This window comes from Tinamus guttatus, unplaced genomic scaffold (genome assembly GCF_059628265.1).
Source record: "Tinamus guttatus ecotype Peru unplaced genomic scaffold, ASM5962826v1 Tinamus_guttatus_pri_ptg000278l, whole genome shotgun sequence".
Lineage (NCBI taxonomy): Eukaryota > Metazoa > Chordata > Aves > Tinamiformes > Tinamidae > Tinamus > Tinamus guttatus.
Genome location: NW_028288812.1, coordinates 605,570 through 617,143, shown reverse-complemented (window position 1 = coordinate 617,143; position 11,574 = coordinate 605,570). Strand labels below are relative to the sequence as shown.

General features: G+C 38.1%; 1 pseudogene; it reads left to right on the top strand.

Moving 5' to 3' along the window:
- Window positions 1-2,182: 2,182 nt before the first annotated feature.
- Window positions 2,183-10,363, top strand: LOC148594238 (guanine nucleotide exchange factor C9orf72 homolog; annotated as a pseudogene).
- Window positions 10,364-11,574: the final 1,211 nt, after the last annotated feature.

Sequence of the window (11,574 nt, the reverse complement as noted above, 5' to 3'; positions counted from 1 at the left end):
CCCTGCTCCTTATATCCCAAGAAAACACTTCCACTCCCTCTTTTACCATGTGTAGTAGTTCTGTTGCTCTCTGACCTGACCAGAAAATGAGTTTTTATCACTGTGAAATTAGGTTTTTCCAAGACAGTGTTTCCACAGTGGTAAAAACTCATGTTGGCTGTAAACTATAAAAACTACACATGGTTCCAGAGCAGCAGGAAACCTAAGGCTCCTTCCATTCATGTGTTTCTTTGGACTTTCTCCACTTACACTGCATGCCAGGTGCACTCCAACCCTCCAGACCTTCTTTTGCTAGAAAACAGTAAAATACCTAGTGTCTGCAAGCAGCTCTGAGGAACTGAGGCCCGGAGACAGTTTTTTCTCATTGAAGCTGATTGAGCCAAGGTCTCCTCAGAAGTGGTAACAAGGGGAGAGAGATGTGAGAACCCCATTCCCAGCTGAAAATAAAATAAAAAATAAAAAGCCGGGGCGTGGGGGGGGGGAGGTAGGGGGGGGCGGAGGCGGGAGGGGGGGATGCAGGTAATGGACCCAGAAACAGGAACTTGGGATGGAAACATCCCCGGTGCTGACAAGTCCTCCAGGTTGGATTCCAACTTGGAGTATGAAGAGGACGCAGATGACTAGCAGCTGGCAAAGCAGCTTTCTGAACCAAACGCAGCCAACGTGCAAATCGGCCAGAACTACTTCTCGTTTTAAAGCACCCGAGCAGCAGAACATGCACGGCCGTTTCAAGCAGCAATCCCATGAAAGCTTTCCGTGAGAGTGTTAAAGCTGCGGCAGTAGGGCAGAGGCAGTTTATTTTATTAAAAATAAGCCCTTTGGGGATAGCACGGACCAGAGCGGCTGCCCGAACACTCCTCCCCGGCACCGCGCTCTCCCCCCGCCATTTTCCCCTCGGGCTGCTGCGCTCGGGTGCTTCCTGGCGGCGAGCGCGCATGCGCGGCAGGGAGGCCGGGGCCGCTCGCGGGGGCGGGGGCGGGGGCGGGGGCGGGGGCGGGGGCGGGGGCGGGGGCGGGGGCGGGGGCGGGGGCGGGGGCGGGGGCGGGGGCGGGGGCGGGGGAGGAGCACGCGCACGCGCATGCGCGCGGCGCCGCACAGGGGGCGGCCGTTGTGGCGGTTCCGCGGGTGAGTAAGGCGGGGGCCGCGTCCTGTCCCGGTGCTGCCCTTTTACGAGGTGGCGGGTTGGAGGGGGGCGGCTCAGTTTTCAGCCGGGAACGAAGGGAGGGCGCAGGGATGTGTCTGTTTCGGCTTCCCCTGAAACGGTGACGTTGCATTTTGAGCCTGTGTGCGTGGTTTTCTTCTGCCGGCGCAGCCTGTCATAGGCTATATAGGAAGGTCGCCTAGCGCTGTTAGATGAGGCCTAAGAAAAAAAAAAAAAAAAAAAAAAGGGAGCAGGTGCTTTTCTGCCCTAGGGGGAAACAGTTGGACAGTTTTAGTTGGGACCTGAAAACACATAGATATATGTATCAAAAACAAAACAAAAAAAGGCCTCATGAAAAAAACAGATATGTCAAATAGGATCAGTATCACTTCTTCATTTTGCCCTTTTTTCCATTCTCTTCTATAGCGTGCAGCAATCAAGGTGCAGACATTTTAAAAAGGAACAACGAGGTTTAATGTCTCCAAGTTTAGCCAGGATAAATGCATTTCAGTGTTTTATTTGTCTATCCTGCGTTGAGATTTTTAGAATAACTCCTGATCTAATATATCTGGGTTCTTGGTGTAATATATTTGGGTCCTGAAGCTATTGCTGTGAGCAGCATGCCGTTTTTTGTCAAGGTGGAACTTCTTGTTATCTCTTGCAACCTCATCAAAATTGAGAAGATGTAGGGTCTTTGGAAATGGCCAGGGCATGCATGTATATTACTTTAAAGTAAAGGAAATGCTTCTCATGTGTCTTTTCTTCTACACTACTTGAATGCGGTGCAGGTTCATCATAATAAGCTTTTTAGAGCTGCTAAAGAATATCCGAGTGATTGACTAAAATTTGTGAATCATGCCACTTTGTTATGTAGAGAGTATGCATGTAAACTTGCTTCCTGCATGAAGGCTAGAATGGAATCCTAAAAGTGGAAGCCAGAGCTGTGGATGTGGTGAAATCTTATTTGAAAGCAAAAAAAAAAAAAAAAGAGAGAGAAAATAATGTATGTGGTTCTTATTTATTTTTCTGCTAAAACTTTGTTTTTTAGGCAATGTAAGCATTTTAAGGATATGGTTGAGAAGAAATAGGTATGTCAGCTCTTTGCCCACCGCCCTCACCTGCAGTTGCCAAAACAGAGATCTGTTTGAATGGAGAGTCACCTTTGTTAGCTGCCACTTTTGCTTACTGGGACAATATTCTTGGTCCCAGAGTGCGACACATTTGGGCCCCAAAGACCAAACAAGTTCTCCTCAGCGATGGTGAAAGAACTTTTCTTGCAAATCACACACTAAATGGAGAGATACTTCGGAATGCAGAAAGCGGTGCAATAGATGTGAAGTTTTTCGTTTTGGCAGAGAAAAGAGTAATCATTGTGTCATTAATCTTCGATGGAAACTGGAATGGAGACAGAAGCACCTATGGACTGTCCATTATACTTCCACAAAGTGAACTTGGCTTCTACCTGCCTCTTCACAGGGTGTGTGTGGATGGGTTAACACATATTATAAGGAAAGGAAGAATATGGATGCACAAGGTAGGTTTGCTTTTCATTGCTAAAAACAGTTGTCTTAGTTGTTTTGGGCACTAGCAAAATATGAGGCTGTGTCATACCCAGACAAAAACTGGAAGGAAAGTGATCTCTCTAGAAGTAAGAAATCCATATGTCAGCAAATTCAAAGCTGGATTTTCAGTCATGTGAATTGTTGTTACATAGGGCATTGTATGAGCATATGCCAGTTTCTAGTTAAAACAGGTGTCCTGTGCATTGTCTTTCATCTCCCCGAATCTAATAAAAATTAGTACTACAAAATGTGCTAAATAAAGTATTCGTATTCAGTAGAATTGGAAAATTACTATGTTTCAGATAATTGTTTTCACACTTTGTGTCCAAAAAAGGAAACTCTTGGAATGATTTCACGTTACTGCTATTGTATACAGTAGTCACTGCATTATTTCCCCAAAAAGATATTGGCAAGCAGTTTTTGCAAGAGAACTCACCAGAGTATTAAGCTGTGGGAGAATCAGTAAGATAAATCTGCTTTAGTCCAAATATTATTACTACTTCTGAATCCTGAAGAAGAAAACTATATTAAATTATTTTTAAAGAATTGCACCTTAGTGCATTGTGGATTTTTCGTGATTAAATGGAAATTATGTCTTTCATTAAAAACACGTGATGGTCTAATCATAAAGTCAGTTGCTCTCTATACGTTAGTACTTTTGACATAAAGAAATGCTCATGCTCTTACTTAATTTCCCAGTCATTTAGGTCTCTCTTTACAGACTTTCTGTGTGGAATAGGGAAGTTCAGATAAAGCTTTGTGCATCGTTGTTAACTACAGCTTCCCTCTTTTTCAATCTACTGTAGAAATGGCCTTTCAGTTATTTAAGCTTTTATTGTGAATAATAATTCAATATTGTTCAATTACATTTTGAATGTTGTTTGCTACTGAGCTGCTGGTGAGTGTGTTTGGAAAGCCTAGTCCAATCTCTTCTACAGTGGTGTTTTATATGCTGTGAGGTTTTGTGTCTCCTGGACTTGACTTCTGGTTCTTTAAAACAGAAGGCATGTTTTGAAGTCTTGTCAGTGTCTGAAGATGTGAAAATAATCCTGTCTTTCCTCCCCTGTCCAAACCAATGTCTTTCCTTATCCTAGAGATATCATTTTCTCCTGTTTCTGTGGGAGTCATCCCTGTGTATGTTAATCATTTGAAAATAAAAGTATATAAAACGGAATTCTGAACTTTAATCTTTTGATCATTTGTCATTTTCTTGGTCTGTAACAAAAGAACTACTAATCTGTTGTTACTGACATCATTCTCTCACTTTCCTGCTACTCCTGCTATGTGTAAGAGGTTTGGTGGGAAGTGGAACAGGGAGCACTGATCACTTTGAAGTGACTTCATTCCTAGCAGTGTCAACTCTGTAAAAGAAAAAGACTTGAACATCAAAGTTTGAATCTAAGAAGCATGTTTCTGAAGGGAAGAAATTTGGCCTTTGACTGTTGTGTGCATGCGTGTATAGCGAAATACCAAAGCTTTTATATTTAACTGCTTTCTTGCTCAGGAGAGGCAAGAACATTTCCAGAAGATTGCCCTGGAAGGCACGGAGAGAATGGAGGATCAGGTAAGACAGGCGGTTGATGAATATGGCACAACATGACAAAATTAATCGACTGGATCTCGTGACTGTAGCACTTGGTGCCACTTCTCATTTCTGGGATTCAGGAAGATACTTTGGACTGGCTGATGACCTGCCATACACATGAGGCCAACTACTGAAGATAGGATGGTGGGAGCTGTGAAAAAACAAATACATTGCGTCACTTTATGTGTAAAAGGAAAGCCTATGAAGAATGTTGTATTTCAGAAGAGGGAAGTGTTTTATGTGTACTTCAGTTTCCCTAAAGGTAGTAGCTTCCACAGATATATGCTTTCTCCTGTTAAGAGTAGTTTTTCAATAGGTCATTACCTTTTCAGGTTACAGAGATGTATGGAATCTGTTGTGTTAGAATGTGCTTGTAGATCTAATGTGTGAGACTGTGAGGTTTCTGAAAGAGTAAGTAGGAAAATGTGGCTTTTGGGTGTGTGTGAAGCAAGAGAAATAAGGCACCATGTTAATAACTAGTAAGCCTGGTACTGTTGCCCTGTCACTGTGAAAACATTATAGTTTGAATACAGTACTTGCATGTAATATGGTGTGAATAAATTGTATCATTGTAAATGTTTTCTGAGTAGGTTGATCAAACTGATCTGGTGAATCAGCCTAGCACCCCGGGAACGCATTTTACATGTCTGGTTAAAAAGTGAATTGCGTGTTTCCAATTTACAATTGCTGTTGAAGTTTTGTGTATTAACTCATACACCGCACTTGCAAATAATAGAAACTTAAGATGTTTTGCCTGAGTTTCTCCCTGGCAACTTCCTGTACTGCATGCTTTAACTTCAAACATGTTATTTATTCCACAGGGCCACAGTATCATTCCGATGCTGACAGGAGAAGTTATTCCTGTAATGGAACTCCTTTCGTCTATGAAATCACAGTGTTTCAGAAGAAATAGATGTAAGTCCTTATATTTATTGCATTCTGAGTAATAAAGTGATGTTCTCATTTGAAGCTCTCAGCAACAACAAAAAATAACGTTCCACTTAGTGAAGTTTTGCTCAGCACTTAGTAAAATTAGCTACCAGTGATACCATTTTTAAAAGAACGGGAGAGAGGCTGTTCACACAAAACAAAACAAGTGAAGATGTAATTGGGTTTAATGTTGATAACCGTTTCAGTGTGGTTTATCATTCTCATGAAAGAAATAGAAGTGATTTGACTTGAACTAATTTAAGGTAATCTGGAGAAGGCATTAGAAAAACCTCTTGGGTGCAATCTGACTGTCAAGTTGGAGAAACAAGTTTAATCATCAATGACTTGTTCAGTATTCTTTGGCCAAAGACTGAGGCCTTTTTACGCTTTTGGTTTTCTGGCAATGTTAAAACTTTAGTTTAAGCAGATCCTAAAGAGAGAGTTCCTGAAGAGCAAGCACCTGTGTTCAAAACAAAAAGTAGTTATTTAAAATTGGCACATATCCTTGTGTAACCTTTGTTTATGTTTATTTGCGTTTCAGGTAAGTGATACTGTGCTAAATGACGATGACATTGGGGATAGTTGTCATGAAGGCTTTCTCCTCAAGTATGAAATACAGTTTTGATAGCAAAATGACATAGACTTGTGTGTGTGTATATTTATAAATATGTATGCATGTGAGTGTGTGATTAGATTTATTTGTAAGAATGGAAAAAGACATGTATTTGACTTTTATTGTATTTTTAATGTAAAACCAGAAATAATTGCACTTCAGAGAAACAGTATTCTGTGGGAATAGTATTTCATCGATTTTTAGATCATGTTATTTTAGAATATCACGCTTACAATTTCATTAATTTCTGTACTGCTTAACTTCAAATAATCTATAATCTCTTTATACAGTGTGACATATTCTTTCAGTACTGCACAAATTCATGTGTTAAATTTACAAATTGTTGACACATAGTATTTACTTTTATAGAAAAATTGGGTTCTCTTTGTGTTTTTAATCCTTTAAGGCTATCACTCTTTATAAAATAATATGACGAATGTTGTTAGATGGATTATTGTAAACAACTAGAGTCACTGATTCTATGATGATAAGTTACTCTTCTATCAGTTAATGGCTGCCTTGATGCTACTTCTCTTTCACAGATAAAATTTTCAAGAAGCAGAATAACTTGGCCATTTGCCTAAAGGGTCCTAACATCAAGGACCCTGCTTGAAACATATCTATTACTCTGACATGCTGCTGACAACATCCAAATAAAGAGCAGTGAGATGTGCAGTGTTGCACAGTAGTCCTCCTAAGTCAGAGTCACTGCATATGTTACAGCTGTGTATCTCTACAGTGATCAGGAGCATACTTCTGCGTTATGTGATTTTCTGTGTACCCCCTTTTCCTGCTTTTATAACTTTTTTAAAAATTACTGCTAATAGTATCAAGGTCGTACAGTTTTATGCAGCAGTTGTACAATCAGTGGCAAGATTATTGAGCAGAAGTGACATGAATGATCTGATAAACTCTGTGTCTTGAAGGATAAAGATTCAGTTAAGCTTCCTGTGCTGCTCTACTTGATAAGGTCTACTACCCTCTGAAAAACAGCATCAAGTCCTCTGGGTCTGCTCTCAATCTAATATAGTGTTGGAATGGATTTCCTTATTTTGCTGACTAAAAATTGGATCGCACAAAGTAAGAAATTCATCTGCACACCTTGAATCTATTTTAAAAATATTTGGTAAGGTAAAGAGTAGTAGGCCCACTATAAAGTCCACCTGTAGGACTTTCACCTGTAGGAAAGTCTCAGCATAGCTGTTATAATCCTAACCATTTTAGAAGTGTTTATTAGAACTGCTTAAACAGTATCCAAACAGTTGCTCAATTCTAATACTTATTCACAGATGTCGGAAAAAAGCTTTCTAATTACAAAGATAACCAGACTTTTGATACCGTGTGGTAGGTAAGAAAAGTGACGACAAAGGTGACGACAAAACATCAACAGAAGTCTGTTAAGAACAGGCTAAGAGTTGTGAGGATTAGTGCAGATAAACTTGTAGCAGCTGCCAAACTGAGGAGTGACTAAATCAGAGCAGTGCTGCTGGCAAATCACAAGACAACACTCTCTAATTCCCAGTGTGTCACTCTATATCAAGGATCTCATACCTGTGAAGTGTTCTTGTCCATGTAGTTAACAAGAGTAGGGCAGTCCATCTACCAAGTGTCCCAAAACTGGTATCTGACACAAAGTTTTCGAAAATGAGAACCATCAAATAAATCATCTTTCAAAATTCTTTCAAATCCTTTATTATTAATGTCTTCTGCTATTTTAGGTGAATTATTTTCTAGTGGTGGTGAAGTGGTGTAGATGGTATACTACAGTTACGATACAGAGACAGTTTGGGTTAGCACCCAAGTGATATTTGGAGATTTTGTCTGCCGGTTTTTCTATCAATTGGACTAAAACTGTAAGTGTTGCTAAAATCTGAAAGTTATATTGGGGACTTAATTCTGTGGAATCATGGTGATGATTATATTTTAAAAGTATTTATAAAGGTATTAACCTGTTCTGTTTTTATTTGCAGTGCAATTAGTTCACATTTGCAGACCTGTGGTTGTTCTGTAGTTGTAGGAAGCAGTGCAGAAAAAGTGAATAAGGTAATGCACTTCTGAACAAACCAACTTGAATGGCCATTGTTAAGAGTGTGAATGTGTCATTTGCCTATAGATGTACCTGAGGTTGAAGAGAGAGAGAATATCATTATGGAATTGTCTTCAGTTAATTACTCTAACAGTTATCAATTCTGCTTGAAAAGTGGCTTATAAGTTGTTTTCTGGCAACTTTAAGCAAGGCAATATATTTAATTTTATTCATATTGTTCATAAGGGAATAGTGGATGAATTGGAGATTTTAAGATCAGGTTTGTTAGCTATAAATATGAATTGAACCATTCTGGTGTGACTTGCATAGCTCAGGTCAACAGGTGTTGTCCATGTACTTTAAGAAATGGATATCTGCATAATTTTACTGTGCTGGGGAATACATACTTCTGCATCATGAACTGCTTGTGTTTCATGAAACAGATACACAACTGTAGTTATAAACACACTCCTCAGAATGTGCAGCTTATTAGGATCTTCATCTGTACCATCAGTTTCAAGATATTTGCATACCTGTGTCTGCAATCTATTTGAAATTAATTTGTAAATAACTGCAGACTTAGATCCTTAAATTAAGTTGACTCAACTTTTCAGAAGAGCCAAAGAGATGCAAAACACAAATGTAGACCCCTAAAACTGCAAGAAAAACACCATATTTCAACATAATTGCTGTAGCATGTGTAAAACTGACCTAATGTTAGCAACTTTCCAGGGCTAGAAACAACAGGCAGCATTAGCTGCACTTCTTGGTAGAGAATAGTAAAATGTACATATACCACTATGATCCAGAACTCACCGTTGGAGGCTGTCATTTTGGAACAATAAAATTACTACCTTTTTCGATAGCCACCCTTTTCTCCATTTTATTAATACTTTTTAACTTTCTTCTAAATCTGTTGATTTCATATTGGTTCAGGTTAAGTATTTGTTATCTTTTCTGTTTTTTCTTGTAATGTTTTTTGTACAAATATGGGAAGTTTTGATGCTTTTTTTTAAATTTACTAAGTGTTTAAAAGAAAAATTAAAGGACAATTTTTTTTTATTCAGTGTTTTCCAACTCAGATTTTATACACAGCTTTCTGATTACATATAAAGCTAGTTTCAAATAAATTGAAAATAATTTCTGGAAGATATATATCTGTGTTTGTAGTCCACTGAAATATTTCTAAAATCTTATTTATTTATGGCATATGGCAGTATATCAGCCTTTCACCCAGGAGGACTTCCCTCCACCCAGGAGGACTTAATTAGACTATTATTCCATCTTTTCTAATAAATTCACCAAAGTTAATCTTGAATCAAAATATGCACAGACAAATCATGGATTTTATTTTTTAAAAAGTAAATGGAAGTCACTAACTAAATTGCCTCTCTGCTTTCACTCTTTAATCTTCTAATGTTAAAGCCTGTTTGATTCAGAATATTCCTGCAGGTGGGAATGGAAAGAAGGGCTTTATAAAAACATACGATCCTAGAGCCTTCAGGTATTAGATACTATTACGTTTAATGAGGACACTGGTACTACTCAGAGTATTTTCTCTGCAGAGTAGTAACAATATTTTCATGTTCTTAGACCGTGACATGGCTGCTGGAGTATACATGTGGAGAAGCAGTATGGTCAAATAAATTCATTTCCTGACAGAAAATATTTTTCTATATTGGAGTTTTCTCTCCGATCATGTTTTTTTAATTATGGTGTACTGATCGTTCAGTTCTAGTTTATTTTGTAAGCATAAGACTTTCCATTTACAGAAATTCTTACTTTCGTGTTTTTTTGATAAATATGTGAATGTATCTGTGTGTATTGCTTCAACTCAAATATCAATTGAAATGTGAAACAGCTTAACATACTATCTTTGAACAGTTAGAGCAGTAAGAATGTGTATGTATGAATCCAATGTTAGTATGTTTGTTTTGCATATTAGGAACCTGTTTGTCACATTTGCACACTATTTCTTTATATTCCATAGTTTGATTTCTGTATACAGCTAATTTTCTGGTGTAATTTTTAACAGATCTTTCACCTGAAACCAGGCTTATCTCTGAGGAGTACTTTTCTTGCACAATTTCTGCTAGTCCTTCACAGAAAAGCCTTAACTTTAATAAAATACATAGAGGATGACACGTAAGTGAATAAGTAATAGAAAATAGACTGTAGGAAATTATGTTCTTTTTGATGTAATCCAGCTTCAAAAATTCTTCTCATCTTTCTTGCAGGCAAAAAGGAAAAAGGCCTTTTAAGTCTCTTCGGAGTTTAAAGATAGACCTTGACCTAACAGCAGAGGGCGATCTTAACATAATAATGGCTTGAGCTGAGAAGATTAAACCAGGTCTACATTCCTTCATCTTTGGGAGACCATTCTACATTAGTGTACAAGAACGTGATATGCTGATGACATTTTAAAATTACCCATTGTTCATGTGTAATATTGCAGTCTTGCATGCTGGTAAAAGAAATCAATGTGAATACCACATTTCAGACAATCACTGATTTATAATGAAGCAATAGTAATAAAGGAAATCTGCAAGAAGCAGGAAGAAGTGCTATCAGACGGAATATCAACTGAAATAGAAGAGCATGCTTTGACTGTTAACAAGCAAGTGTTAACAAGCAATTGTTGATTGTTAACAACATAAATTGCAGCACTGCACAATGGAACTGTGACCTTATTTAAGATGTTATGTTCACTGCCAACCAGGATATTCTGCCACAGATCGTTGGTCTACCATTAAATATTCAGTGATCTAGCATAATTGAGATCTTTCAAAACACAGAAGATTTGTTTTTCTCAGCTTCTGTTGTCAGTCTTTGGCTATTAACTGCTATTGTTTTATCCACTGTCAGTTTGTATGCAGGCCAGGTCAAAACCTTAAAATCTTCCCGCAGAGCACCAAAGTGATATTCTAAGTATTCTATTTGTATGCCGTAAACCTTTTCATTACTATGTATTTTTGTTTGTTTTGTTTTTTGACACTTTGGCTCATGGTTAATGTATGCTGTATTGAAACGGGTGACACATCTGTGTTTGATGACGGTGTATTTCTCTTTTTTTTGGATGAAGGCAGCAATATGTGTCATGTTTTAGAGTAACCTTATAACTAGTTGTTAATTGTAAAAGAACTGCTCTTGTAGTTTGAAAAGCTGCTATTGCTTGTTTGATGAACTTATTCACAGCAGTCCTTGGAGGACAGTTTCCTCTTTTCAAGGTAGTCTTTACTATCTCTTCCGTGAAATGAGATATAAAATCAATCATTCAGATTCATGATGTTTTTTTAAATGGAATACTGTCAGTTCCTAACACATTCAGAATTCTTTACTTTTCACAGAAAGGAGAGATTTATTGTTAAATATTGAGAGCTCCTGCAGGAAGGCAGTTGTGTCTCAGTTATGTGCTGTTTTTATGAATGAAAATGTTCAACCTCAGTAAGTAGCTGCATCTTGTCCAGCCTTTTTTACTTCTTTTTTTATTATTTTTGGACAACAGACTTCACCAATTTTTCAGGAGCACTTGTCAGAGTTATGCTGACATAAGTTGCTTGTGCTTAGATTCTGTTTGTCTTGCTAGCATTTTCTTTTCCTTCTGCACTTTAGTCGGTTTATAATTAAACTACAAGTCTGATTCATAACCTTTAACTCTCTAGGCTCACAATTGTGGGAGAAATTATAATGAACAGTTTTGAACCTTACATAGAAATA